The following is a 26,968-nucleotide window of genomic DNA, read 5'->3' as shown; positions in this document are numbered from 1 at the left end:
GTCTTCTTCAGCCAAGGCGGTCCCTTGGGCTTTATGGCATTTGCGTCCCCTTCAGATGGAAGTGTTGAGAGCCTGGAACGGATCTCCACGGGGACTGCACAGGAAGATCTGCCTTTCTCCCGGTACCCGTCTTTCCCTCAGATGGTGGAGACACCTGAAAGACGGAAGGTCCTCGGTTCAACCTCGTTGGACCCTGTTGACAACAGATGCGTCCCATTCGGGATGGGGAGCCCACCTGGACGGCAGGACTGTCCAGGGTCTGTGGAGGAATCCAGAGGTAGGAACCTCCAACCTGAAGGAGCTAAAAGCAGTTTATCTGGCGCTGAAGTACTTCGCCCCCTTTCTCGAAGGGAAGGCAGTCAAGGTCCGGTCAGACAATATGACGACGGTAATATACTTGAACAAACAGGGCGGCACCAGGGTTCCAGCCCTACTGAAAGAGGCGAACTTGATCTTCACGTGGGCAGAGAAGAATCTGACCCACCTATCCGCTGTTCACATCAAGGGCTCCCTGAACATAGTAGCGGATCAGTTGAGTCGGGGTATCCCTGTATCAGGAGAATGGTCTCTCAATCAAGACATATTCCATCAGATTGTCCAAACATGGGGCCTTCCGGATGTCGACCTCATGGCAACCCGACTCAACGCCAAGGTGGAAACCTTCTGCTCTCTGTACCAGGAGGACAATGCCTTGGCAGTGGATGCCCTGTCCATCCCATGGAGGTTCAGGCTGATATACATCTTCCCTCCAGTTTCCATCATACCCAAGGTATTGATGAAAATCAGACAGGACCAAGTCTCGGGAATTGCCATAATCCCGTTCTGGCCGAAAAGGACTTGGTTTGCCCAGCTCATGTGGATGAGTCAAGGCAGGTATTGGAGGCTTCCCCCCCTCCCAGATCTGGTGACACAAGGAGAGCTGAGACACCACGATCTGAGGAGATTCAATCTGACAGCCTGGAGGTTGACCAGTCCCTATTAAGGAATAGAGGACTGTCTCAAGGCGTCCTAAGGACTTTAGCCAGCGCCAGAGCCACCTCGACCAATAAGAATTACCGTAGGATCGGTAATATTTTCCAGGCTTGGTGCACGGAACACGAAGTGGACTCCTCCGATCCCCCTGTGAGGGCGATCCTGGATTTCCTTCAGGACGGCCTAGACAGAGGGCTTGCAGCTTCTACCCTGAAGGTACATGTAGCCGCTTTGTCCGCCTATCTGGGGAGGCGGTTGTCTCAGGATCCTTTAGTGAGCACCTTTATCAAAGGGGCAACTAGGCTGAGACCAGCAGTTTCTGCTCCTGTCCACCAATGGGACCTCAGCAAGGTCCTAACGGCACTTTGTGTTGCTCCATTCGAACCTCTGGAGGAGGTGGATCTAAAGTGGCTGACCTATAAGGTATCTTTTCTCCTCGCTATCACCTCGGCAAAAAGGGTAGGGGAGCTTCAAGCACTCTCATCGGAAGCTCCTTACATTGCCTTCTTTGAAGACCGTGTTCAGTTGAGATTTCTGCCAGGATTCAGGCCGAAAGTTTCTTCTAGGGCGAATGTGAGTCAGCTCATTTGCTTGCCAACCTTTTTTCCCGTGCCCACTTCCCCTGAGGAGGAGAAGTGGCATACCCTAGATTTAGTCCGGAACCTGCAGATTTACCTTCAGCGCACACGCGCTTTCAGGAGATCTGAGAACTTGTTAATAAATTATGTAGGGGGCCATAAAGGCCGCAAGGCTTCTAAGGCCACCATCTCTCGCTGGGTGAAGGAAGCAATCAAGTTGGCGTTTGTGAGTCAGAACTTACCTCCGCCGACCGTCCTAAGGGCCCATTCGACGCGGGCAGTATCGACCTCTTGGGCAGAGGTCAAGGCTCTCACCTTGGACCAGATTTGTGCAGCAGCATCCTGGTCTTCAGAATTGACTTTTGTGAAGCACTACCGACTTGATCGGTATGGCTCAGAAGCTACTGCCTTCGGGCGCACTGTATTACATTCTGCTTGTGTTTAATGTCCCACCCTTATGGGGATTACTTGCTATTTCCCCACATTGTGCCGCTGGTAGGGACGACAGGGAACAAAGGATTATGTAGATAATCTTGTTTCCCTTAGTCCTAACAGCGGCACAAGGATTCCCCCCCTATTGTTGTTTATTTTGGAATGTATGTATTATTACTTGTTATTTACGCACAGGGGGGAGGTATCTGTGCCCTCTTAAAGGGAACAAGCCATGTGAAATTAATACATGGCTAATTAAAATTCCGCCTGTCCTACCAGCACACAGGGGCACGAAATACCCCACATTGTGCCGCTGTTAGGACTAAGGGAAACAAGATTATCTACATAATCCTTTGTTTTCCATCACTAAACGCTGATCTCGAGCGACTGAATGACGACTATTGAAGAAAGACTTTTTTACACGAGCGGTAGAAAGACCGTTTGGACATATTAGCTGTAGAGAAAGGAACATCAGTCTCATGCTGGAACTCTCCTGGTAAAATGCACAGATGACCCCGACGTGATTTGAACGCGCAACCTTCTGATCTGGAGTCAGACGCGCTACCGTTGCGCCACGAGGTCTCGGGCTTGACTTTTTGCAGAGCCTTTTTGGCACCCAATATCAACGATAAAAAGCTGATCATCTGCTCGTTCCGATTGATATCATGATTTTGAATAAAAGAAATATTACCCCAATTCAGAAAGGATCAAAATAGGCATGCGTTGATATCTTGCCGCCAGTGTAAAGCGATCCCCAGAAAACAAGCCAGCTCTTTCTACTCACCATATTTCTGGCTTGGCGCGATCATGCCAATCCCAGCCTACCTCGGCATAAGTTAAAAATGGAGCTTTTTCTTCTGGAGCGAGACACGCGGCCAATGCCCCATAAGGTGGATGAATGGGCGTTCCATTTACCCCATTTAACAGCAAGTTTGATTGGCAACATCCCGATTGTGAGTGGGCGATAAAGGAATTTTGAAGAAAGACAATTTTCCAAGACTCCCAAGTGGTAGAATGAAGAAGGAACAGGACATAGTAGTTTAGGAATACGCACATTGATTTTTTCCTGGAAGTCTTATTACAGAGCATTTTGATCCTTTTTGGGTTCCTAGATGATGAAAAAGTCGGGAACTGACCCCGACGTGATTTGAACATGCAACCTTCTGATTTGGAGTCAGACGCGCTACCGTTGCGCCACGAGGTCGATAGAAAAGCTATTTTTTTATTCCATTTAGTGGGAGTCTGTCACCAGAACCCAGCAAATCAACAACCCTAGCAAACGGATAGGTTAGGGTCACCCGAATCAGATACTCCTTCCCCCTTTTGAATGGCTGCCTCCTGCAGCCGGTTAACGCTGTTTTTTTCAATATGCAAATCAGCACATTGGAGCCACCAGGGCGTTACTGTTGCTCGAAAAGGTGAACCTCACATCCTTCCTTGCTCCAAAGGGCTCATGCACATATTGACTATAACCTTGAGGGCTAGGCAACGGAGTCAGCAATTTGCAAGGGGAAGATACTCTTTCAATCACTTGACCCTCACCTAGCTCTCTTCGGCGCTGGGTTCTGTGACAGACTCCCTTTAACAGCGTTTTTCCATCACTAAACGCTGATCTTGAGCGACTGAATGACGACTATTGAAGAAAGACTTTTTTACACGAGCGGTAGAAAGACCGTTTGGACATATTAGCTGTAGAGAAAGGAACATCAGTCTCATGCTGGAACTCTCCTGGTAAAATGCACAGATGACCCCGACGTGATTTGAACACGCAACCTTCTGATCTGGAGTCAGACGCGCTACCGTTGCGCCACGAGGTCTCAGGCTCAACTGTTTACAGAGCCTTTTTGGCACTCAATATCAACAATAAAAAGCTGATCATCTGCTCGTTCTGATTGATATCATGATTTTGAATAAAAGAAATATTATCCCAATTCAGAAAGGATCAAAATAGGCATGCGTTGATATCTTGCCGCCAGTGTAAAGCGATCCCCAGAAAACAAGCCAGCTCTTTCTACTCACTATATTTCTGGCTTGGCGCGATCATGCCAATCCCAACCTACCTCGGCATAATTTGAAAATGTAGCCTTTTCTTCTGGAGCGAGACACGCGGCCAATGCCCCATAAGGTGGATGAATGGGCGTTCCATTTACCCCATTTAACAGCAAGTTTCATTGGCGACATCCCGATTGTGAGTGGGCGATAAAGGAATTTTGAAGAAAGTCAATTTTCCAAGACTCCCAAGTGGTAGAATAAAGAAGGAACAAGACATAGTAGTTTAGGAACACGCACATTGATTTTTTCCTGGAAGTCTTATTACAGAGCATTTTGATCCTTTTTGGGTTACTAGATGATGAAAAAGACGGGAACTGACCCCGACGTGATTTGAACACGCAACCTTCTGATTTGGAGTCAGACGCGCTACCGTTGCGCCACGAGGTCGATAGAAGAGCTATTTTGGAGGGGCGTGGCTAGGCATGCACGCGAGCGGATGCCTGTGAACCGAGCTCCGTTCCAGGCTCCGACATCCACCGGTGCAATACCCTCCACGATGGGCAAAACGCGCTCCCAGAGACACAGGGAGACTCCTCTCACCTCCGTGCATATGGAGAGCTCCATCCCGGACACTCGCGCACGGACGCCTGCAGGCATGGCTCCCTCTGCTGGGACATCAGGACTCTCTCAGGTACAACAGCCTCAGGCGTCCTACTCTAAGGGGAGTGAAGCCCTGGATGTGGCCGTTTCCCCAACTGCTCCCAGGCAGGGAGCAGATGTAGCAGTGGAGTCCTTTGCACCCTCCCAGGGTGAGGCTGCTGCTGGCACCCCTGGGTCTCTCCTACACACTCCTCCTCAACTCCGACAGGTCACCCCCCCCGTATGCTGGCCCCTCTGACCCTGCTGACTGGGGTGCTAGCCCCCCGCATAAGAAATCCTTCCTCCATACTCCACATCCTGCCCAGCGGAGCCCCCAGTCACCCTCTGATGGCTCCTCTTCCGATGAGGACTCCTGGCCTCCAGAGACCTGTAAGAGACCCTCCCAGCCTACTCCTGCTCACACGGCCCTGCGGGCAGATGCCCCTTCTTTTGTTTCCCACCTCCCCCCCCCTGATGAAGCTGCTCTTACTCTACAGAAACACCCGGAGCTGCAGGCCCTGCTAGCACTGAGTAGGAGAGATATGGACAGTCTTGCTTCTGACCTAAAGCGCGCGTGGCGACATGATTTGCGTGCTGTGAAATCTGACGTTTCGGATCTACAACAACGGGTACAGGCCTTGGAGGACTTTCAATCTACAGCTTCTTCCTCTATTGCTGCCCTGCAACAGGATTCTGATGTTCATTCTTCTCAGATGCGCAATTTGATCTCGCACATGGATGACATTGAGAATCGTAACCGCCGCAACAATATCCGTATACGCGGCCTCCCTGAGTCTGTTCCAACGGCCGACCTGGTCCCCACACTCACCGGACTGTTTAACTCTCTGCTGGGGCGCCCACCTGGCTCTCCTATTGAAATGGACCGTGCTCACCGGGCGTTGCGTCCTCGCAGCGCTGATGACTCTAAACCTCGTGATGTGATATGCAGAGTTCATTTTTATGCTGTCAAAGAGGAGATTATGCAGAAGGTCCGCAACAGCCGCACTGTGCCCTTTGAGGGCCATGATTTGTCTATTTTCCCGGATCTCTCTAGATACACCCTGCGTCAACGCTCTGCCATGAAGCCTCTTCTGTCCATCCTACAGGATCGTAAGATTCCATACCGCTGGGGCTTCCCTTTCGCGCTCCAGGTTCGCCACCGGGACCGTATCCTTTCACTGGCTCATCCGGCTGACCTGCCGACCTTCCTCCGAGTCCTGAATCTCCCCCCTCTGCAGTTGCCGGACTGGTCTTCACTTTTGGCTGATCCTAATCACACCGGTCCTCCTCGCTTGCAGTGGGATGCAGCTGATCATCGTCCCGGGGACCCGCCCCGCTCCCAAAGATCCCAACGCGGGCGGTGGTCCTCTTCGGCCCGGTTGCTTCCGCACTGACCATGCTGCTCTGTGGTTGCTGTCTTCCTCTTTTTTGACAGACTCTTTATCCATATCTGTTCTCTGGTTGTTTTGCAGTTATGTTGCGATTTGACTGTTATTGCCCATATCTTCGTTTTCTCATGTCTTTAGTACTGTTATTGCACCGTACTTATTGCTCTATAAGCTCTGTTGCAAATTTCGTGTGTCGGAGCCGGAGTATTCTTGCTCTGGGTTGTTCTTTTACTCTTTCTCTCCCCTTTTCTGACTCTTGACTTTTCTTTGTCTATATTTCTCTCTTCCTTTCGCTTGCTCTTTTCATCCTACATCTGCCTTGCGTCTTGTCTTTCTCGTCCCCACATAGTTTGGTCCCTGCAGTGCGGGGCCCGTTGGAGACCTGTGCTCCGGCCCTCTTAGTTCCCTTTGAGGGTAACTCCAGAACCCTCTTCCTTTCCTTGTTTGTCCCCCCTTGCTGTTTTGTCTGTTGCTCTTTTAGACCTTTTCTGGTTACTCTATTTTGTTGACCCGTTTCCTGTTCCCCCCTTCCTCTTCCCCCTGAGATGGCGGATATCTCTGTGTCATCTTTCAACGTCAAAGGACTTAATGTCCCGGAGAAACGCTCGCAAATTTTGTATGATGCACACAAGCGCAAAGTACAGATTCTGTGCCTCCAGGAGACACACTTTCTGTCCGATCGTGCTCCAGCGATCAAGAATCGGTACTTTCCGCTTTGGTTCCACAGTGGCAGCCAACAAGGTAAGGTCAGAGGTGTAGCGGTTTTCTTTCATAAGAATTTACCGATCAAAGTCCTAGATTCTCTGTCTGATGTAAATGCCAGGTTTTTGTTCTTGATCTGCGAAATTTCTGGGGTACTGTATACTATAGCTAATATTTATGCCCCTAATACTGATCAGGTCCCTTTTCTTTTGTCTACTCTTGCGACCCTCCAAGATTTCGCTAAAGGCCATTTGATTGTGTGCGGGGATTTCAATCTGGCCCTTAACCCCTTATTGGATACCTCCTCGGGCAGGTCCCAACTTTCTTATGGTGCCATTAACAAGGTTAGAAGGCTTCTAAGCTCTATGCTTTTGTGTGACGTCTGGCGCATCTTTCATCCTCTGGACAGGGACTTTTCCTTCTTCTCACATCCACATAATTTATATAGTAGGATCGATTACGTTTTCCTCTCTCACGGTCTCCTTTCATTCGTTGACACTTCTACAATTGGCTTGACTTTCCTCTCTGACCATGCTCCTGTTTCCTGCTCTTTCCGTCCCCCGTCCTCGTGTCCTCATTCTACTACTTGGTGACTGAACGAATCTCTGCTTCTTGATGCTCAATGCTTAGCTGATCTGAAACTCTCCACCTCTCACTTTCTTCAGGATCACGCGAATGATGCTACATCACCCCCTATCCAGTGGGAAGCCCTGAAGTGTGTACTTCGTGGGGTCTTGATGAGGCACGGGGCGCGTCTGAAGAGGGAGGCAGGTTTGAGACTCCGCTCACTCTTGTCGGATCTGGCGTCCTTAGAGGCCCAGCACAAACAATCCCTTCAGCAATCAACGTTGGCCGCTTTGACAGCCGCGCGTCAGGAAATAAAGTCTATCCTTGAGCGGGGGCAGCAGAGGTTGCGTCAGCTGGGGCAGCGCTCCTTCTATGAATGGGGAAACAAGGCAGGACGCCTTCTTGCGAGAGCTGTACGTGATCGCCGTGCCGCCTCCCACGTTTTGGCCATTAAGAAACCGTCGGGCTCCATCGCGCATATTACTTCTGATATCGCTTCCGCCTTTTCGGACTATTATAGCTCCCTCTATCATCTCTCCCCTCCTGGACCCCCTCACTCCCCTTCGCCTTCTGCACTTACATTAGCACAATATGTGCCGGAGACCGCTTTGCCGTCCTTGTCGCGTGACGACGTGGCTTTGCTTGAGGCTCCGTTCTCGGAACAGGAATTAGAGGCGGGTATTTCATCTCTTCCGGGAGGTAAGAGCCCCGGCCCTGACGGCTACACGGCTCGATTTTATAAAACTCTTAAGGCTGAACTGCTCCTGCCTCTTTTACGCGCTTTCAACTCAGTCTCTTCTGATACGCCCTTCCCTTCCTCCTTTCTCCAAGCGCACATTACCGTCCTACCTAAGGAGGGCAAGGATCATACCCTCTGCTCCAGCTATAGGCCTATCTCCCTTCTTAACACTGACGCTAAATTATACGCCAAACTGATAGCCAACCGACTTAGCCCACATATGGGGGATCTTGTTCACCCGGATCAGGTGGGTTTTATCCCCTGTAGGGAGGCTCGCGACAATACCCTGAAGGCCTTCTTCGCCATCCGTCATGCTCAGCGTTCGCATACGCCTATGTTACTTCTTTCTTTGGACGCGGAGAAGGCCTTCGACAGGGTGGACTGGGGGTTCTTGGAAGCCACGCTTCTTCAATTGGGACTTGGCCCGTCTATGCTTACTCGTATCCGAGCTCTTTATAACTCGCCTGAGGCTCGGGTTCGGGTCAACGGATCCCTCTCCTCTCCCTTCGTTATCTACAATGGTACGCACCAGGGATGCCCCCTATCCCCCCTATTATATGCCCTAGTCATGGAACACCTCCTGGTGGCGATTAGGAAGAACCCTGATATTAATGGCTTGCGGACAGGTGACCTACACCTAAAAGTTTCTGCATTCGCTGACGATGTCCTTCTCTTTGTCACACAGCCCCTTACGTCTCTCCCATCTATCCTTAAGGAAATTGACACTTACAGCTCTTTTAGTAATTATAAGATAAATCTCTCTAAAAGCTCCGCGCTTAATATTTCCCTACCTGCGACGGACCTTAGCTCTCTGCGAGCCTCTTTCCCTTTCCAATGGTCCCACAAGTCGATCCGATACTTGGGAGTTCAGCTTCCTACTCTCCTGTCAGACACCTATTCATTGAACTTTCTTCCGTTACTGCGCACGCTGCGATCTGATCTCGGTCGTTGGGATGCGAAGGGTCTCTCCTGGTTAGGGATCAACCTCCTGAAAATGAACGTTCTCCCCCGTCTATTGTACCTTTTCCAAACGGTCCCATGTATTCTCCCAGCCTCTTTTTTCACAGCGGTCAAACAGGCTTTTTGTAAGTTTATTTGGTCTTCTAAACCCCCTCGAATTGCTCGGAATACTCTGTCCTGACCCAAAAAGAAAGGAGGCCTGGCGGTGCCTGACTGCTCTAAGTATTACTTTGCGGCAGTCGCTACGCGTATTCTTGACTGGCGCCATTCGTCCCGCTCTAGGCTCTGGGTTGCCTTAGAAGAGTCTTTGAGCCCTATACCACTCACGGCGCTCCCTTGGCTCCACAGGAAATTTTGGACGGACTGTAAGCCCTATTTGCTCCCGTTCGTAGCGAGTCAGACTATGGGTGTGTGTCGAATCTATAGTGGTATGCGTTTGCTCTTCCAGAATGACGGCCCTCTGACTCCAGTCTCGGGCAACCCCGATTTTCCAGCGGCGTTTAATTCCTCCTTTCTGGGTCGCCCCCCTGTCCATCCTCTCCTCCGGCTTACACGTTTCCTCTGCCTCTACTCTCCTTCCCCGCTCGGAGCTGCTGGCTTTAGTCCCCAGTCCGGACTCCGTAACTGCTCATTGGCACTGTTCCCAACTATCCCATTTTTATTTATCCTTGAAGCGGTCGCAGAATGTGCATAGACTGCTACTGCCTTTAGAACGCCTCTGCCTCTCTGCTTCACGACCGGAACATACGGTCTCTCTTCTATACAACTTCCTGTTGGAGGGTCCGGGGAGTGGCTTACCACCATTCGTGGGGGGCTGGGAGAGGGAGTTGGGGGTGGTGTTCCCGCCGGGTGTATGGTCGTCGGCCTTCGAGATGTGCCATAAGTTCTCCATCTCTTGCAAGGCTCAGGAGACAAACTATAAAATCCACTCTAGGTGGTACAGGGTCCCGACTCTGCTCCACACCATCTTTCCAACCACCTCTGATAGATGTTGGAGATGTCTCACCGATCGAGGTATGATGGCTCACATCTGGTGGGGATGTCCCCTTCTTCGCCCTTTCTGGGATAGTGTGAGAGGGGTTATTTTTCAGGTGACAGGTGTTGCTTTAGAAGATGACCCGGCCCCTCTGCTTCTTTCTCTTTTCCCTCGCAAATTCCGGAAACCTATTCGCAAGCTGTTGGGGTTTATGTTGGTAGCCGCGCGTTCAGTCATCCCGAGACTGTGGAAGTCCCAGTCCCCCCCCACGCTCCTTTCCTGGCTTAAGGAGTTCCTCCATATCCGCACAATGGAGGACATGCTGGCGATGCTTCGCCCTGATGACCGACTTCACCATCAGACCTGGCTACTGTGGAACATGTTCTATTACTCTGCTGACTTTCGTGCTCTTTTCCCTTCCTCGCCTGTGTGATGCCTGCCTATTTCTTGAATTCTTTCTTGTCAATTACCTTTCTGATGTTCGCATAACCTCAGTTAGTACTTCAGTATTGCGGATTGCTGTTCCTTTTGTTATGCTTTTACAACGCATTATGGTTCTTGTTGCATTTCTCTTTCTTTTTTTTGTTTTTGTTTTTTCTCTGATTATCTGATCTGCATTGTTCATTGTTACTCTGCTGCGTCAGAGTCCGCCTCCCCCTCCCCCTGTTCCCTTTTCCTGACCCCTTTTTCCCCAGTTTTTTCGCATTGTTTCCCTGATTTCCCCCTGCCTTTCCTCTCCCCCACCTTCGCTTTTGTAAAACCCTTGGAAAATTCTTAATAAAAATTTAATGTTAGAAGAGCTATTTTTTTATTCCATTTAGTGGGAATCTGTCACCCGAACCCAGCAAATCAACAACCCTAGCAAACGGATAGGTTAGGGTCACCCGAATCAGATACTCCTTCCCCCTTTTGAATGGCTGCCTCCTGCAGCCGGTTAACGCTGTTTTTTTCAATATGCAAATCAGCACATTGGAGCCACCAGGGCGTTACTTTTGCTCGAAAAGGTGAACCTCACATCCTTCCTTGCTCCATAGGGCTCATGCACATATTGACTATAACCTTGAGGGCTAGGCAACGGAGTCAGCAATTTGCAAGGGGAAGATACTCTTTCAATCACTTGACCCTCACCTAGCTCTCTTCGGCGCTGGGTTCTGTGACAGACTCCCTTTAACAGCGTTTTTCCATCACTAAACGCTGATCTTGAGCGACTGAATGACGACTATTGAAGAAAGACTTTTTTACACGAGCGGTAGAAAGACCGTTTGGACATATTAGCTGTAGAGAAAGGAACATCAGTCTCATGCTGGAACTCTCCTGGTAAAACGCACAGATGACCCCGACGTGATTTGAACACGCAACCTTCTGATCTGGAGTCAGACGCGCGACCGTTGCGCCACGAAGTCTCGGGCTCGACTGTTTGCAGAGCCTTTTTGGCACCCAATATCAACGATAAAAAGCTGATCATCTGCTCGTTCTGATTGATATCATGATTTTGAATAAAAGAAATATTACCCCAATTCAGAAAGGATCAAAATAGGCATGCGTTGATATCTTGCCGCCAGTGTAAAGCGATCCCCAGAAAACAAGCCAGCTCTTTCTACTCACCATATTTCTGGCTTGGTGCGATCATGCCAATCCCAGCCTACCTCGGCATAATTTGAAAATGGAGCCTTTTCTTCTGGAGCGAGACACGCGGCCAATGCCCCATAAGGTGGATGAATGGGCGTTCCATTTACCCCATTTAACAGCAAGTTTCATTGGCGACATCCCGATTGTGAGTGGGCGATAAAGGAATTTTGAAGAAAGACAATTTTCCAAGACTCCCAAGTGGTAGAATAAAGAAGGAACAGGACATAGTAGTTTAGGAACACGCACATTGATTTTTTCCTGGAAGTCTTATTACGGAGCATTTTGATCCTTTTTGGGTTCCTAGATGATGAAAAAGATGGGAACTGACCCTGACGTGATTTTAACACGCAACCTTCTGATCTGGAGTCAGACGCGCTACCGTTGCGCCACGAGGTCGATAGAAGAGCTATTTTTTTATTCCATTTAGTGGGAATCTGTCACCCGAACCCAGCAAATCAACAACCCTAGCAAACGGATAGGTTAGGGTCACCCGAATCAGATAGTCCTTCCCCCTTTTGAATGGCTGCCTCCCGCAGCCGGTTAACGCTGTTTTTTTCAATATGCAAATCAGCACATTGGAGCCACCAGGGCGTTACTGTTGCTCGAAAAGGTGAACCTCACATCCTTCCTTGCTCCAAAGGGCTCATGCACATATTGACTATAACCTTGAGGGCTAGGCAACGGAGTCAGCAATTTGCAAGGGGATGATACTCTTTCAATCACTTGACCCTCACCTAGCTCTCTTCGGCGCTGGGTTCTGTGACAGACTCCCTTTAACAGCGTTTTTCCATCACTAAACGCTGATCTTGAGCGACTGAATGACGACTATTGAAGAAAGACTTTTTTACACGAGCGGTAGAAAGACCGTTTGGACATATTGGCTGTAGAGAAAGGAACATCAGTCTCATGCAGGAACTCTCCTGGTAAAATGCACAGATGACCCCGACGTGATTTGAACACACAACCTTCTGATCTGGAGTCAGACGCGCTACCGTTGCGCCACGAGGTCTCAGACTCAACTGTTTACAGAGCCTTTTTGGCACTCAATATCAACGATAAAAAGCTGATCATCTGCTCGTTCTGATTGATATCATGATTTTGAATAAAAGAAATATTACCCCAATTCAGAAAGGATCAAAATAGGCATGCGTTGATATCTTGCCGCCAGTGTAAAGCGATACCCAGAAAACAAGCCAGTTCTTTCTACTCACCATATTTCTGGCTTGGCGCGATCATGCCAATCCCAGCCTACCTCGGCATAATTTGAAAATGGAGCCTTTTCTTCTGGAGCGAGACACACGGCCAATGCCCCATAAGGTGGATGAATGGGCATTCCATTTACCCTATTTAACAGCAAGTTTCATTGGCGACATCCCGATTGTGAGTGGGCGATAAAGGAATTTTGAAGAAAGACAATTTTCCAAGACTCCCAAGTGGTAGAATAAAGAAGGAACAGGACATAGTAGTTTAGGAACACGCACATTGATTTTTTCCTGGAAGTCTTATTACGGAGTATTTTGATCCTTTTTGGGTTCCTAGATGATGAAAAGGATGGGAACTGACCCCGACGTGATTTTAACACGCAACCTTCTGATCTGGAGTCAGACGCGCTACCGTTGCGCCACGAGGTCGATAGAAGAGCTATTTTTTTATTCCATTTAGTGGGAGTCTGTCACCAGAACCCAGCAAATCAACAACCCTAGCAAACGGATAGGTTAGGGTCACCCGAATCAGATACTCCTTCCCCCTTTTGAATGGCTGCCTCCCACAGCCGGTTAACGCTGTTTTTTTCAATATGCAAATCAGCACATTGGAGCCACCAGGGCGTTACTGTTGCTCGAAAAGGTGAACCTCACATCCTTCCTTGCTCCAAAGGGCTCATGCACATATTGACTATAACCTTGAGGGCTAGGCAACGGAGTCAGCAATTTGCAAGGGGATGGCACTCTTTCAATCACTTGACCCTCACCTAGCTCTCGTCGGCGCTGGGTTCTGTGACAGACTCCCTTTAATAGCGTTTTTCCATCACTAAACGCTGATCTTGAGCGACTGAATGACGACTATTGAAGAAAGACTTTTTTACACGAGCGGTAGAAAGACTGTTTGGACATATTAGCTGTAGAGAAAGGAACATCAGTCTCATGCTGGAACTCTCCTGGTAAAATGCACAGATGACCCCGACGTGATTTGAATACGCAACCTTCTGATCTGGAGTCAGCCGCGCTACTGTTGCGTCACATGGTCTCAGGTTCGACTGTTTACAGAGCCTTTTTGACACCCAATATCAACGATAAAAAGCTGATCATCTGCTCGTTCTGATTGATATCATGATTTTGAATACACAACAGACTCTGATCAAGGTATCAATAAGCCAGAAATGCCTCAAACATCACAAGAAAGCCCAGAACTGCCCATCACCCCAGACATAGAGCCAGAGAGAACCCAAACAACGAGAACCTCAAACCCAGATATAGTCCTGATCATAGACTCCAATGGCAAGTACATTAATACAAGAAAGCTCTTCCCACGGCAAAGAGTCAAGAAAATCCACAGCCCAACCATTGAAAAAGCCAACATTGTCATTTGCAAGCCTTTCTTCACTACCCCGAAACACATTGTCATACACACAGGCACAGAAGATCTCTCTGACCAGCCCCAACAGATAGCGGGCCAACTGGTCCAACTAGCAGAGAAAGCAAAGCAACAGTTCCCAGACAGTAGTATCATCCTGTCATCTCTGCTCCCACGAGACGGCATCTCTGAAGCTACCATCATGGGGATCAACAAAGAGCTGGCGACCAGAATCAGACAAACACCAGGCATCACCCTGGCACAACACCCCTCCATAGATAAGCGTCACCTATATGATGACAAACACCTCAATAAACATGGCGTCAGCCTCCTAGCGAAGGAATTCAAAGACTTAGTGCTCAACAGAGCCCCCAGGCCTAGACAACAAACAAAACAAAGAGTCATGGAAATAATACCCGACAACCGCCAATATCCAAGACAGAACCCCCCAAAGATGCCACCTATCAAGAAAAAGCCAACCAGAGCAACCCAGAGCACCGACATAGAGACAATAAAGAGAATAGAGCATGCGGTTACTACAATGGCCACAACAGCAATGCACATAAACCAATACCTGGCCACACTGCAACCAACCAAGAACCCAGCCCGTCCTCTGCAGGACAGCTCATTACAAGGTTTACACACCGAAGATGAAATCACTAACTATCAGTAGTTGGAACATACAAGGGCTGAACGCCTCAGCCTTTGGATCTAAATCAAAAGATCCAGACTTCATAGACAGACTAAAAAACATAGACATTCAAATCCTCCTAGAGACATGGACCCGGGCAGATGACGAGTCCCTAACACCCATGGGCTACAAGGAATTCTCAGTGCCCGCCCAGAAAAATAAGACCACCAAACATGGCCGCCACTCAGGAGGCATACTAATATGGTACAAGGAGGAGCTCAAAGAACACGTAAAAGCTACCAAACGTGGAACTAATCACATATGGATAAAAATAAGCAGCTCCATCCTCAGCGGCCAGCAGGACATCTATCTCTGTGCAGTATATATGCCCCCACCAGGGTCCCCCTACCACGACCCCGACACTTACGAGGTCCTACAAAGGGAAGCCGTCCACTTCCAACCCAAAGGCAGAGTACTAATATGCGGAGACCTGAATGCAAGGACAGGCACAGAGATAGACTACCTGCCCCCGGACGACAACCCACATACGCACGGTAGTGAGATCCACCACCCAGAACCCACACAGACAAGAAGAAACAGCCAAGACAGAATTGTCAACAAGAGTGGGAGACAACTGCTGAACATGTGCCGAAGCCTAGGACTGTACATAATAAACGGACGTACCACAGGCGATCCCAGAGGACGCTTCACACTAAACTCTCAAGTGGGCAACAGCGTGGTGGACTATGCCATTACAGACGCAGACCTGTCAGACATTGAAGACTTCACAATCGCACCTGACTCCCATCTATCAGACCACAACCAGATCCTACTATACATGAGAACCAGGAACAAAACACCCACACATGAGCCCCAACAGTCCGGCCTCTACAACCTACCAAGACATTTCACATGGGCCAACCACCAGGCCATAGAATATACCAACGCAACCAACCGACCCGAAATCAAGACACTGCTCACAAACTTCCATACAAACACCTATCAGCCAGACCAACAGGGAGTCACCAGAGCTGTGAAGGATCTCAAGTACATCCTACAGACCACAGCAGAACTAGCAGGCCTGAAACGAACCAAACCCATAAGACAAACCAACAAACAGTCCCACAAATGGTTCGACAGCGACTGCAGAGCACTACGCCATACCCTAAGAACAGCCTCCAACCAAAAACACAGGGACCCCAACAACAAGGAGGTGAGGGAAGCCTACAACAATCTATGCAAGCAATACAAGGGCACCCTCAGAGAGAAGAAACAGAAATACCTCTCCCACAAAATCGAGCAACTAGAGGACTCCCTCCAGGACAGCTCATTCTGGGAGACCTGGCACCACATGGGCACAAAGCCCAAGAAAAACTCTCTCCACATCCAAAATGGCAATATCTGGCTCAACTACTTCAGAGGTCTCTACAAAAACATCCCAGAAGAAGAACTAACTCCAGAACAGCAACAGATAATCACCAAACTGAGGGACATGGAGAAAGTCATCAAAGACTTCCAGAACCCTCTGGACTCACCAATCACCATAAAAGATATACAGGAAAGAATTGTCCTGCTGAAAGGCAAAAAGGCCAGTGGCCCTGACGGCATCCTACCAGAGATGATCAAATACAGCTCTCCAGCAATACACGTGGCACTGGCAAAGCTATTCACCCTCGTGCTCAATGCTGGACACTTCCCCGAAGACTGGAACAAAGGGCTCATAACCCCCATCTACAAGAATGGGGACCAATATGACCCCAACAACTACAGAGGGATCTGCGTCAGCAGCACGCTGGGGAAACTGTTCAACAGCATCATCAATAACAGAATCCTCACCTTCCTCACACAACACGGGGTCCTCAGCAAGAGCCAAGCAGGGTTCATGCCAATCCACCGCACCACAGACCATATCTACACCCTGCACAGCCTCATCAAGACGCACGTCCACAACACCAGAAGAGGCAAGATATTCGCCTGCTTCGTGGACTTTAAGAAGGCGTTTGATTCAGTATGGCACCCAGGCCTACTCCTAAAACTCCTAGAGAGCGGAATAGGAGGAAGAACGTACGACGTCATCAAGAGCTCCTACACCGGAAACCAGTGCAGTGTGAAGGTGAATGGGAAAAGGACCGCATACTTCCAACAGGCCCGAGGGGTCAGACAAGGCTGTAGCCTGAGCCCAACGCTCTTCAACATCTATATCAATGAACTGGCTACAGCCCTGGAGACCTCACCAACCCCAGGCCTCACCCTGAACAATCGAGAGGTGAAGTTCCTGCTGTATGCCGATGACCTCCTATTCCTGGCCCCCACCGAGAAAGACCTCCAAGAAAGCCTGTCAGTGCTGGAAAAATTCAGCACCACATGGGCCCTACCCATCAACCAGAAGAAGACCAAAATCATGGTATTTCAGAAGAAGGGCCACAATAAAGCCTCCACCACCCCACAATTCACACTGAACGGCTCCACACTGGAGAAAACCAACAGCTACACCTACCTGGGGCTGGAGCTCAGCCAATCAGGAAGCTTCAAAGCAGCAATAGAAACCCTGAAAGCAAAAGCCTGCAGAACCTTCTACGCCATCAGAAGACAACTGTACCACCTCAAACCACCGGTGAGGGTCTGGCTGAAGATATTTGACGCAGTCATCACCCCGATCCTTCTCTATGGCAGTGAAGTTTGGGGCCCAGCCACCTACCCAGACCAGTCAAAGTGGGATTCCAGCCCAACAGAGAACTTCCACCTGGAGTTCTGCAAATACCTGCTCCATGTCCATCGCAACACCTCCAACATGGCCTGCAGGGCAGAGCTAGGCAGACTCCCCCTATGGCTCACCATACAGAAGAGGGCGCTAGCTTTCCAGGCACACATCCAGGTGAGCAAGCCCGACTCCTACCACCACCAAGCCTGGCTAAGCCACCTGAGCAAACCAGACATTCACCAACCAAACAGCAGCCAACCACCAAACCAAAAACACCAACAGATGATAACCAAGGCCGAAATAAAGGCGACCACAGAGGCAAACAGAGAGCGGTACATTGAAGAATGGAGAAATGAAATAAATAACTCCAAAAAACTCACCGTATACCAATCCCTACAAAGGGACTACACCATGGCCACCTACCTGGAGAGAATACGCCACCCCAAGCACAGACAGACCCTGAGCCGGTACAGACTGAGCGCTCACAACCTAGAGATAGAGACGGGGCGATACAGGCAGACGTACAAGCCACGGGAGAAGAGACTGTGCCAGCACTGTGACCAGGGGGTCCTAGAAGACGAGACCCACTTCCTGCTACACTGCACCAAATACTCAGCTGTGAGGGCCGTCTACTACCAAAGACTCTCTGCCCACATCCCAGACTTCAGATCTGCAGACGAGAAGAGGAAACTCTACATCCTACTGGGAGAAGAAGAAGCCACTGTGGAGATCGCTGCCCAATACGTGTCCAGCTGTCACCAAACCAGAGGAAGATGAGACTCCATGGACTGTTATATTTATCCCAAAACACCCGCCCCGCCCCCACCTCCCCATATAGCAGTCACCAACGAAGAGGAAGACGAGACTCCACGGACTGTTATACCCCAAACCAACCGCCCTACCCCACCCCACCTCCAACCCCCCCCCCTAATAGCAGTCACCAACGAAGAGGAAGATGAGACTCCATGGACTGTTATAACCCAAACCCCCCCCATACCCACCACCCACCCAACCCAACTCCCCCCCCCCCCACTTTACTAGCTTTGGCAATGCCAAATACCTATTCGGACGTGCCAATAAAGCATTTTTTGATTTGATTTGATTTGATTGAATAAAAGAAATATTACCCCACTTCAGAAAGGATCAAAATAGGCATGCGTTGATATCTTGCCGCCAGTGTAAAGCGATCCCCAGAAAACAAGTCAGCTCTTTCTACTCACCATATTTCTGGCTTGGCGCGATCATGCCAATCCCAGCCTACCTCGGCATAATTTGAAAATGGAGCCTTTTCTTCTGGAGCGAGACATGCGGCCAATGCCCCATAAGGTGGATGAATGGGCGTTCCATTTACCCCATCTAACAGCAAGTTTCATTGGCGACATCCCGATTGTGAGTGGGCGATAAAGGAATTTTGAAGAAAGACAATTTTCCAAGACTCCCAAGTGGTAGAATGAAGAAGGAACAGGACATAGTAGTTTAGGAATACGCACATTGATTTTTTCCTGGAAGTCTTAAAGCGGAGTATTTTGATCCTTTTGGGTTCCTAGATGATAAAAAAGACGGGAATTGACCCCGACGTGATTTGAACACGCAACCTTCTGATCTGGAGTCAGACGCGCTACCTTTGCGCCACGAGGTCGATAGAAGAGCTATTTTTTTATTCCATTTAGTGGGAGTCTGTCACCAGAACCCAGCAAATCAACAACCCTAGCAAACGGATAGGTTAGGGTCACCCGAATCAGATACTCCTTCCCCCTTTTGAATGGCTGCCTCCCGCAGCCGGTTAACGCTGATTTTTTCAATATGCAAATCAGCACATTGGAGCCAGCAGGGCGTTACTGTTGCTCGAAAAGTTGAACCTCACATCCTTCCTTGCTCCAAAGGGCTCATGCACATATTGACTATAACCTTGAGGGCTAGGCAACGGAGTCAGCAATTTGCAAGGGGAAGATACTCTTTCAATCACTTGACCCTCACCTAGCTCTCTTCGGCGCTGGGTTCTGTGACAGACTCCCTTTAACAGCGTTTTTCCATCACTAAACGCTGATCTTGAGCGACTGAATGACGACTATTGAAGAAAGACTTTAATACACGAGCGGTAGAAAGACCGTTTGGACATATTAGCTATAGAGAAAGGAACATCAGTCTCATGCTGGAACTCTCCTGGTAAAATGCACAGATGACCCCGACGTGATTTGAACACACAACCTTCTGATCTGGAGTCAGACGCGCTACCGTTGCGCCAAGAGGTCTCGGGCTCGACTGTTTACAGAGCCTTTTTGGCACCCAATATCAACGATAAAAAGCTGATCATCTGCTCGTTCTGATTGATATCATGATTTTGAATAAAAGAAATATTACCCCAATTCAGAAAGGATCAAAATAGGCATGCGTTGATATCTTGCCGCCAGTGTAAAGCGATCCACAGAAAACAAGCCAGCTCTTTCTACTCACCATATTTCGGGCTTGGCGCGATCATGCCAATCCCAGCCTACCTCGGCATAATTTGAAAATGGAGCCTTTTCTTCTGGAGCGAAACACGCGGCCAATGCCCCATAAGGTGGATGAATGGGCGTTCCATTTACCCCATTTAACAGCAAGTTTCATTGGCGACATCCCGATTGTGAGTGGGCGATAAAGGAATTTTGAAGAAAGACAATTTTCCAAGACTCCCAAGTGGTAGAATAAAGACGGAACAGGACATAGTAGTTTAGGAACACGCACATTGATTTTTTCCTGGAAGTCTTATTACGAAACATTTTGATCCTTTTTGGGTTCCTAGATGATGAAAAAGACGGGAACTGACCCCGACGAGATTTGAACAAGCAACCTTCTGATCTGGAGTCCGACGCGCTACCGTCGCGCCACGAGGTCGATAGAAGAGCTATTTTTTTTATTCCATTTAGTGGGAGTCTGTCACCAGAACCCAGCAAATCAACAACCCTAGCAAACGGATAGGTTAGGGTCACCCGAATCAGATACTCCTTCCCCCTTTTGAATGGCTGCCTCCCGCAGCCGGTTAACGCTGATTTTTTCAATATGCAAATCAGCACATTGGAGCCAGCAGGGCGTTACTGTTGCTCGAAAAGGTGAACCTCACATCCTTCCTTGCTCCAAAGGGCTCATGCACATATTGACTATAACCTTGAGGGCTAGGCAACGGAGTCAGCAATTTGCAAGGGGAAGATACTCTTTCAATCACTTGACCCTCACCTAGCTCTCTTCGGCGCTGGGTTCTGTGACAGACTCCCTTTAACAGCGTTTTTCCACCACTAAACGCTGATCTTGAGCGACTGAATGACGACTATTGAATAAAGACTTTTTTACACGAGCGGTATATTAGCTGTAGAGAAAGGAACATCAGTCTCATGCTGGAACTCTCCTGGTAAAATGCACAGATGACCCCGACGTGATTTGAACACGCAACCTTCTGATCTGGAGTCAGACGCGCTACCGTTGCGCCACGAGGTCTCGGGCTCGACTGTTTACAGAGCCTTTTTGGCACCCAATATCAACGATAAAAAGCTGATCATCTGCTCGTTCTGATTGATATAATGATTTTGAATAAAAGAAATATTACCCCAATTCAGAAAGGATCAAAATAGGCATGCGTTGATATCTTGCCGCCAGTGTAAAGCGATCCCCAGAAAACAAGCCAGCTCTTTCTACTCACCATATTTCTGGCTTGGCGCGATCATGCCAATCCCAGCCTACCTCGGCATAATTTGAAAATGGAGCCTTTTCTTCTGAAGCGAGACACGCAGCCAATGCCCCATAAGGTGGATGAATGGGCGTTCCATTTACCCCATTTAACAGCAAGTTTCATTGGCGACATCCCGATTGTGAGTGGGCGATAAAGGAATTTTGAAGAAAGACAATTTTCCAAAACTCCCAAATGGTAGAATAAAGAAGGAACAGGACATAGTAGTTTAGGAACACGCACATTGAGTTTTTTCCTGGAAGTCTTATTACGGAGCATTTTGATCCTTTTTGGGTTCCTAGTTGATGAAAAAGACAGGAACTGACCCCGACGTGATTTGAACACGCAACCTTCTGATCTGGAGTCAGACGCGCTACCGTTGCGCCACGAGGTCGATAGAAGAGCTATTTTTTTATTCCATTTAGTGGGAGTCTGTCACCAGAACCCAGCAAATCAACTACCCTAGCAAACGGATAGGTTAGGGTCACCCGAATCAGATACTCCTTCCCCCTTTTGAATGGCTGCCTCCCGCAGCCGGTTAACGCTGATTTTTTCAATATGCAAATCAGCACATTGGAGCCACCAGGGCGTTACTGTTGCTCGAAAAGGTGAACCTCACATCCTTCCTTGCTCCAAAGGGCTCATGCACATATTGACTATAACCTTGAGGGCTAGGCAACGGAGTCAGCAATTTGCAAGGGGAAGATACTCTTTCAATCACTTGACCCTCACCTAGCTCTCTTCGGCGCTGAGTTCCTTGACAGACTCCCTTTAACAGCGTTTTTCCATCACTAAACGCTGATCTTGAGCGACTGAATGACGACTATTGAAGAAAGACTTTTTTACACGAGCGGTAGAAAGACCGTTTGGACATATTAGCTGTAGAGAAAGGAACATCAGTCTCATGCTGGAACTCTCCTGGTAAAATGCACAGATGACCCCGACGTGATTTGAACACACAACCTTCTGATCTGGAGTCAGACGCGCTACCGTTGCGCCACGATGTCTCAGGCTCAACTGTTTGCAGAGCCTTTTTGGCACCCAATATCAAGGATAAAAAGCTGATCATCTGCTCGTTCTGATTGATATCATGATTTTGAATAAAAGAAATATTACCCCAATTCAGAAAGGATCAAAATAGGCATGCGTTGATATCTTGCCGCCAGTGTAAAGCGATCCCCAGAAAACAAGCCAGCTCTTTCTACTCACCATATTTCTGGCTTGGCGCGATCATGCCAATCCCAGCCTACCTCAGCATAATTTGAAAATGGAGCCTTTTCTTCTGGAGCGAGACACGCGGCCAATGCCCCATAAGGTGGATGAATGGGCGTTCCATTTACCCCATTTAACAGCAAGTTTCATTGGCGACATCCCGATTGTGAGTGGGCGATAAAGGAATTTTGAAGAAAGACAATTTTCCAAGACTCCCAAGTGGTAGAATAAAGAAGGAACAGGACATAGTAGTTTAGGAACACGCACAGTGATTTTTTCCTTGAAGTCTTATTATGGAGCATTTTGATCCGTTTTGGGTTCCTAGATGATGAAAAAGTCTGGAACTGACCTCGACGTGATTTGAACACGCAACCTTCTGATCTGGAGTCAGACGCGCTACCGTTGCGCCACGAGGTCGATAGAAGAGCTACTTTTTTATTACATTTATTGGGAGTCTGTCACCTGATCCCAGCAAATCAACAACCCTAGCAAACGGATAGGTTAGGGTCACCCGAATCAGATACTCCTTCCCCCTTTTGAATGGCTGCCTCCCGCAGCCGGTTAACGCTGTTTTTTTCAATATGCAAATCAGCACATTGGAGCCACCAGGGCGTTACTGTTACTTGAAAAGGTGAACCTCACATCCTTCCTTGCTCCAAAGGGCTCATGCACATATTGACTATAACCTTGAGGGCTAGGCAACGGAGTCAGCAATTTGCAAGGGGAAGATACTCTTTCAATCACTTGACCCTCACCTAGCTCTCTTCGGCGCTGGGTTCTGTGACAGACTCCCTTTAACAGCGTTTTTTCATCACTAAACGCTGATCTTGAGCGACTGAATGACGACTATTGAAGAAAGACTTTTTTACACGAGCGGTAGAAAGACCGTTTGGACATATTAGCTGTAGAGAAAGGAACATCAGTCTCATGCTGGAACTCTCCTGGTAAAATGCACAGATGACCCCAACGTGATTTGAACACGCAACCTTCTGATCTGGAGTCAGACGCGCTACCGTTGCGCCACGAGGTCTCAGGCTCAACTGTTTACAGAGCCTTTTTGGCACTCAATATCAACGATAAAAAGCTGATCATCTGCTCGTTCTGATTGATATCATGATTTTGAATAAAAGAAATATTACCCCAATTCAGAAAGGATCAAAATAGGCATGCGTTGATATCTTGCCGCCAGTGTAAAGCGATCCCCAGAAAACAAGCCAGCTCTTTCTACTCACCATATTTCTGGCTTGGCGCGATCATGCCAATCCCAGCCTACCTCGGCATAATTTGAAAATGGAGCCTTTTCTTCTGGAGCGAGACACGCGGCCAATGCCCCATAAGGTGGATGAATGGGCGTTCCATTTACCCCATTTAACAGCAAGTTTCATTGGCGACATCCCGATTGTGAGTGGGCGATAAAGAAATTTTGAAGAAAGACAATTTTCCAAGACTCCCAAGTGGTAGAATGAATAAGGAACAGGACATAGTAGTTTAGGAACACGCACATTGATTTTTTCCTGGAAGTCTTATTACGGAGCATTTTGATCCTTCTTGGGTTCCTAGATGATGAAAAAGACAGGAACTGACCCCGACGTGATTTGAACACGCAACCTTCTAATCTGGAATCAGACGCGCTACCGTTGCGCCACGAGGTCGATAGAAGAACTATTTTTTTATTCCATTTAGTGGGAGTCTGTCACCAGAACCCAGCAAATCAACAACCCTAGCAAACGGATAGGTTAGGGTCACCCGAATCAGATACTCCTTCCCCCTTTTGAATGGCTGCCTCCCGCAGCCGGTTAACGCTGATTTTTTCAATATGCAAATCAGCACATTGGAGCCAGCAGGGCGTTACTGTTGCTCGAAAAGGTGAACCTCACATCCTTCCTTGCTCCAAAGGGCTCATGCACATATTGACTATAACCTTGAGGGCTAGGCAACGGAGTCAGCAATTTGCAAGGGGAAGATACTCTTTCAATCACTTGACCCTCACCTAGCTCTCTTCGGCGCTGAGTTCCTTGACAGACTCCCTTTAACAGCGTTTTTCCATCACTAAACGCTGATCTTGAGCTACTGAATGACGACTATTGAAGAAAGACTTTTATACACGAGCGGTAGAAAGACCGTTTGGACATATTAGCTGTAGAGAAAGGAACATCAGTCTCATGCTGGAACTCTCCTGGTAAAATGCACAGATGACCCCGACGTGACTTGAACACACAACCTTCTGATCTGGAGTCAGACGCGCTACCGTTGCGCCACGATGTCTCAGGCTCAACTGTTTGCAGAGCCTTTTTGGCACCCAATATCAAGGATAAAAAGCTGATCATCTGCTCGTTCTGATTGATATCATGATTTTGAATAAAAGAAATATTACCCCAATTCAGAAAGGATCAAAATAGGCATGCGTTGATATCTTGCCGCCAGTGTAAAGCGATCCCCAGAAAACAAGCCAGCTCTTTCTACTCACCATATTTCTGGCTTGGCGCGATCATGCCAATCCCAGCCTACCTCGGCATAATTTGAAAATGGAGCCTTTTCTTCTGGAGCGAGACACGCGGCCAATGCCCCATAAGGTGGATGAATGGGCGTTCCATTTACCCCATTTAACAGCAAGTTTCATTGGCGACATCCCGATTGTGAGTGGGCGATAAAGGAATTTTGAAGAAAGACAATTTTCCAAGACTCCCAAGTGGTAGAATAAAGAAGGAACAGGACATAGTAGTTTAGGAACACGCACAGTGATTTTTTCCTGGAAGTCTTATTATGGAGCATTTTGATCCGTTTTGGGTTCCTAGATGATGAAAAAGTCTGGAACTGACCTCGACGTGATTTGAACACGCAACCTTCTGATCTGGAGTCAGACGCGCTACCGTTGCGCCACGAGGTCGATAGAAGAGCTACTTTTTTATTACATTTATTGGGAGTCTGTCACCCGATCCCAGCAAATCAACAACCCTAGCAAACGGATAGGTTAGGGTCACCCGAATCAGATACTCCTTCCCCCTTTTGAATGGCTGCCTCCCGCAGCCGGTTAACGCTGATTTTTTCAATATGCAAATCAGCACATTGGAGCCACCAGGGCGTTACTGTTGCTCGAAAAGGTGAACCTCACATCCTTCCTTGCTCCAAAGGGCTCATGCACATATTGACTATAACCTTGAGGGCTAGGCAACGGAGTCAGCAATTTGCAAGGGGAAGATACTCTTTCAATCACTTGACCCTCACCTAGCTCTCTTCGGCGCTGGGTTCTGTGACAGACTCCCTTTAACAGCGTTTTTCCATCACTAAACGCTGATCTTGAGCGACTGAATGACGACTATTGAAGAAAGACTTTTTTACACGAGCGGTAGAAAGACCGTTTGGACATATTAGCTGTAGAGAAAGGAACATCAGTCTCATGCTGGAACTCTCCTGGTAAAATGCACAGATGACCCCGACGTGATTTGAACACGCAACCTTCTGATCTGGAGTCAGACGCGCTACCGTTGCGCCACAAGGTCTCGGGCTCAACTGTTTACAGAGCCTTTTTGGCACCCAATATCAACAATAAAAAGCTGATCATCTGCTCGTTCTGATTGATATCATGATTTTGAATAAAAGAAATATTACACCAATTCAGAAAGGATCAAAATAGGCATGCGTTGATATCTTGCCGCCAGTGTAAAGCGATCCCCAGAAAACAAGCCAGCTCTTTCTACTCACCATATTTCTGGCTTGGCGCGATCATGCCAATCCCAGCCTACCTCAGCATAATTTGAAAATGGAGCCTTTTCTTCTGGAGCGAGACACGCGGCCAATGCCCCATAAGGTGGATGAATGGGCGTTCCATTTACCCCATTTAACAGCAAGTTTCATTGGCGACATCCCGATTGTGAGTGGGCGATAAAGGAATTTTGAAGAAAGACAATTTTCCAAGACTCCCAAGTGGTAGAATGAAGAAGGAACAGGACATAGTAGTTTAGGAACACGCACATTGATTTTTTCCTGGAAGTCTTATTACGGAGCATTTTGATCCTTTTTGGGTTCCTAGATGATGAAAAAGACGGGAACTGACCCCGACGTGATTTGAACACGCAACCTTCTGATCTGGAGTCAGACGCGCTACCGTTGCGCCACAAGGTCGATAGAAGAGCTATTTTTTTAATCCATTTAATGTGAGTCTGTCACCAGAACCCAGCAAATCAACAACCCTAGCAAACGGATAGGTTAGGGTCACCCGAATCAGATACTCCTTCCCCCTTTTGAATGGCTGCCTCCCGCAGCCGGTTAACGCTGTTTTTTTCAATATGCAAATCAGCACATTGGAGCCACCAGGGCGTTACTGTTGCTCGAAAAGGTGAACCTCACATCCTTCCTTGCTCCAAAGGGCTCATGCACATATTGACTATAACCTTGAGGGCTAGGCAACGGAGTCAGCAATTTGCAAGGGGAAGATACTCTTTCAATCACTTGACCCTCACCTAGTTCTCTTCGGCGCTGGGTTCTGTGACAGACTCCCTTTAACAGCGTTTTTCCATCACTAAACGCTGATCTTGAGCGACTGAACGACGACTATTGAAGAAAGACTTTTTTACACGAG

General features: G+C 48.3%; 20 non-coding genes across 20 annotated transcripts; all 20 read right to left on the bottom strand.

Moving 5' to 3' along the window:
• Positions 1-2,492: 2,492 nt before the first annotated feature.
• On the bottom strand, positions 2,493-2,564 carry TRNAW-CCA (transfer RNA tryptophan (anticodon CCA)). The gene has a single exon. It is a non-coding gene; the product is annotated as a tRNA-Trp (tRNA).
• Positions 2,565-3,114: 550 nt separating this feature from the next.
• Positions 3,115-3,186, bottom strand: TRNAW-CCA (transfer RNA tryptophan (anticodon CCA)). The gene has a single exon. It is a non-coding gene; the product is annotated as a tRNA-Trp (tRNA).
• Positions 3,187-3,727: 541 nt separating this feature from the next.
• Positions 3,728-3,799, bottom strand: TRNAW-CCA (transfer RNA tryptophan (anticodon CCA)). The gene has a single exon. It is a non-coding gene; the product is annotated as a tRNA-Trp (tRNA).
• Positions 3,800-4,349: 550 nt separating this feature from the next.
• TRNAW-CCA (transfer RNA tryptophan (anticodon CCA)) lies at positions 4,350-4,421 on the bottom strand. The gene has a single exon. It is a non-coding gene; the product is annotated as a tRNA-Trp (tRNA).
• A 6,855-nt stretch (positions 4,422-11,276) lies between these two features.
• Positions 11,277-11,348, bottom strand: TRNAW-CCA (transfer RNA tryptophan (anticodon CCA)). The gene has a single exon. It is a non-coding gene; the product is annotated as a tRNA-Trp (tRNA).
• Positions 11,349-11,898: 550 nt separating this feature from the next.
• TRNAW-CCA (transfer RNA tryptophan (anticodon CCA)) lies at positions 11,899-11,970 on the bottom strand. Its single transcript has one exon. It is a non-coding gene; the product is annotated as a tRNA-Trp (tRNA).
• Positions 11,971-12,511: 541 nt separating this feature from the next.
• On the bottom strand, positions 12,512-12,583 carry TRNAW-CCA (transfer RNA tryptophan (anticodon CCA)). The gene has a single exon. It is a non-coding gene; the product is annotated as a tRNA-Trp (tRNA).
• A 550-nt stretch (positions 12,584-13,133) lies between these two features.
• On the bottom strand, positions 13,134-13,205 carry TRNAW-CCA (transfer RNA tryptophan (anticodon CCA)). The gene has a single exon. It is a non-coding gene; the product is annotated as a tRNA-Trp (tRNA).
• A 5,839-nt stretch (positions 13,206-19,044) lies between these two features.
• TRNAW-CCA (transfer RNA tryptophan (anticodon CCA)) lies at positions 19,045-19,116 on the bottom strand. Its single transcript has one exon. It is a non-coding gene; the product is annotated as a tRNA-Trp (tRNA).
• A 541-nt stretch (positions 19,117-19,657) lies between these two features.
• Positions 19,658-19,729, bottom strand: TRNAW-CCA (transfer RNA tryptophan (anticodon CCA)). The gene has a single exon. It is a non-coding gene; the product is annotated as a tRNA-Trp (tRNA).
• Positions 19,730-20,876: 1,147 nt separating this feature from the next.
• On the bottom strand, positions 20,877-20,948 carry TRNAW-CCA (transfer RNA tryptophan (anticodon CCA)). Its single transcript has one exon. It is a non-coding gene; the product is annotated as a tRNA-Trp (tRNA).
• A 551-nt stretch (positions 20,949-21,499) lies between these two features.
• Positions 21,500-21,571, bottom strand: TRNAW-CCA (transfer RNA tryptophan (anticodon CCA)). The gene has a single exon. It is a non-coding gene; the product is annotated as a tRNA-Trp (tRNA).
• A 541-nt stretch (positions 21,572-22,112) lies between these two features.
• TRNAW-CCA (transfer RNA tryptophan (anticodon CCA)) lies at positions 22,113-22,184 on the bottom strand. The gene has a single exon. It is a non-coding gene; the product is annotated as a tRNA-Trp (tRNA).
• Positions 22,185-22,734: 550 nt separating this feature from the next.
• TRNAW-CCA (transfer RNA tryptophan (anticodon CCA)) lies at positions 22,735-22,806 on the bottom strand. Its single transcript has one exon. It is a non-coding gene; the product is annotated as a tRNA-Trp (tRNA).
• Positions 22,807-23,347: 541 nt separating this feature from the next.
• TRNAW-CCA (transfer RNA tryptophan (anticodon CCA)) lies at positions 23,348-23,419 on the bottom strand. Its single transcript has one exon. It is a non-coding gene; the product is annotated as a tRNA-Trp (tRNA).
• Positions 23,420-23,969: 550 nt separating this feature from the next.
• TRNAW-CCA (transfer RNA tryptophan (anticodon CCA)) lies at positions 23,970-24,041 on the bottom strand. Its single transcript has one exon. It is a non-coding gene; the product is annotated as a tRNA-Trp (tRNA).
• Positions 24,042-24,582: 541 nt separating this feature from the next.
• TRNAW-CCA (transfer RNA tryptophan (anticodon CCA)) lies at positions 24,583-24,654 on the bottom strand. The gene has a single exon. It is a non-coding gene; the product is annotated as a tRNA-Trp (tRNA).
• A 550-nt stretch (positions 24,655-25,204) lies between these two features.
• On the bottom strand, positions 25,205-25,276 carry TRNAW-CCA (transfer RNA tryptophan (anticodon CCA)). The gene has a single exon. It is a non-coding gene; the product is annotated as a tRNA-Trp (tRNA).
• A 541-nt stretch (positions 25,277-25,817) lies between these two features.
• Positions 25,818-25,889, bottom strand: TRNAW-CCA (transfer RNA tryptophan (anticodon CCA)). The gene has a single exon. It is a non-coding gene; the product is annotated as a tRNA-Trp (tRNA).
• A 550-nt stretch (positions 25,890-26,439) lies between these two features.
• Positions 26,440-26,511, bottom strand: TRNAW-CCA (transfer RNA tryptophan (anticodon CCA)). Its single transcript has one exon. It is a non-coding gene; the product is annotated as a tRNA-Trp (tRNA).
• Positions 26,512-26,968: the final 457 nt, after the last annotated feature.

The sequence above is a fragment of the Leptodactylus fuscus genome, chromosome 5 (assembly GCF_031893055.1).
Source record: "Leptodactylus fuscus isolate aLepFus1 chromosome 5, aLepFus1.hap2, whole genome shotgun sequence".
Classification (NCBI taxonomy): domain Eukaryota; kingdom Metazoa; phylum Chordata; class Amphibia; order Anura; family Leptodactylidae; genus Leptodactylus; species Leptodactylus fuscus.
The sequence above is the reverse complement of the archived record's forward strand: the minus strand, read 5'-3'. Positions and strand labels throughout refer to the sequence as shown.